The sequence below is a fragment of the Austrofundulus limnaeus genome, unplaced genomic scaffold (assembly GCF_001266775.1).
Source record: "Austrofundulus limnaeus strain Quisiro unplaced genomic scaffold, Austrofundulus_limnaeus-1.0 Scaffold542, whole genome shotgun sequence".
In the NCBI taxonomy this organism is placed as follows: domain Eukaryota; kingdom Metazoa; phylum Chordata; class Actinopteri; order Cyprinodontiformes; family Rivulidae; genus Austrofundulus; species Austrofundulus limnaeus.
Genome location: NW_013952944.1, coordinates 142,619 through 144,175, shown reverse-complemented (window position 1 = coordinate 144,175; position 1,557 = coordinate 142,619). Strand labels below are relative to the sequence as shown.

The 1,557-nt window shown below is 39.2% G+C and overlaps 1 protein-coding gene across 2 annotated transcripts in view; it reads right to left on the bottom strand.

Annotated features, from left to right (window-relative positions):
- Positions 1-1,382, bottom strand: part of slc5a6b (solute carrier family 5 member 6) — a 36,931-nt gene extending 35,549 nt beyond the window's left edge. For both annotated transcript variants that reach the window (XM_014026317.1, XM_014026318.1), the window contains exons 1-2: positions 1,213-1,382; positions 834-950 (exon numbers count right to left, since the gene is read on the bottom strand). The gene's annotated coding sequence lies outside the window, so the exon portion shown is untranslated. The remainder of the gene's footprint in view (positions 1-833; positions 951-1,212) is intronic.
- Positions 1,383-1,557: the final 175 nt, after the last annotated feature.

Genomic DNA, 1,557 nt, shown 5'->3' with positions numbered 1-1,557 from the left:
GAAAAAAAATCTTAGAATACGAAAACATTGGTGAATGCCACAAATTCTCCTAAATCACTCGTGCGCACAACTTAACAACAAATCTGTGCGTACGAACGGTTCTTGCATGAGGCCCATTGTTATCAAGAGAGCGCAGATTAACAGAGAGTTCATTCCAGAGCCTGGGGGCCACAGAGAAGGACCGGTCACCACGGGTCTTAAAGCGAGTGAGGGGAACCATAAGGAGATGTTGATCCTGTGAGCGGAGGTCTTGTCTGCGATCGATATAATGACATATCACAGGCATATGATATTGATTCACATCACACATATGTGGACGTTATAGATCGATACTTTCATTTTGCCTCAATATAACTGAACCACGAACCATTCAAATCCATATATCGATATAGATGTGGGAGATTGTTACACTCCTAGTGCACAATATGTCCTGAATGAGATTACATATTTACTTACAAATAGGCATAGTAAGTCCATTAGGACTCAGTCTGATTAGATTTGGGCATCAAAGGGTCAAAGGTCAAGGTCATTTATGATGATTGGTAATCTAAAACTGGCATTTTTTTCAAAGACATACATGTCAGTCTGTACATGGACGAAATGGACCAGAGAACTGGGCGCCTTCAGGAGAACTGGTTCAGAAGGACCATACCTGAGTCAAAGTCCAAGTTAAGGAACCGTTCAGACATGTCAACGAAATTAAATTCACTAGAAAGGATGTTGCAGGTTTAAACGCTCAGAACGGTTTACAAACTGAGAACGAGTCTCAGATGTGAGGTGAAACATCTTTAACTACAGTTGTTTAGTTTTCTACACTTTGTTTGGTTTCTTACATTGTTTCCCAGGTGCTGCAGCACTGCGGGTGTTAGTGTGGTTATCTGAGGCTGCAGGTCTGGAGCCATGAGGTCAGGAAGAACAACACGTTGTGAAATCTTTCACTGTGGTGAAACCTGTAGAWGTGAGCAGCAAAACAACACAACAATACATCTTTTAACTTGAACTTACAGCTAAATAACAATAAAACAACAGTCCTTCTAATTATTAAACAGTTACTGTGAATTAATGAAACTGCTATTTTAACTACAGTTGAATGTAAATAATCTAAATCTCTGACAGAAGCTGCACCTTCAGATATGAACTAAAACATGCATCTGAGGAAACAAAACAAGAATGAGAAGAATGCGCGGAAATGAAGAGATGATATAAACCTACCTGCAGGAAGGAGGTAAACAGGTAAATAAAAACTCCACGTGATCTTAAAACAACTTGTTTTACAGAATAAAACAGAGAGACTTTCAGAGAAGCAGTCTGTAAAGTTACCTCCCTGTYTTATCTTCGAACAAACCATCACACTCTGACCTAATCTGCTCTTCACTCCATGTGATCCCGTTTACTTCCGGGTTTGTATCTTGGTATGGCAAGCAAAATGATCATATAAATTGATACTAGAGTTTGAGTGGAATTTGCAGTCAAGCTACTTCTGCATACTTGGTGCTATTTGCACCAGTTTTATATAAAACATTCATTTTGATTGGGTGTGCTATGATTTTTGGATTT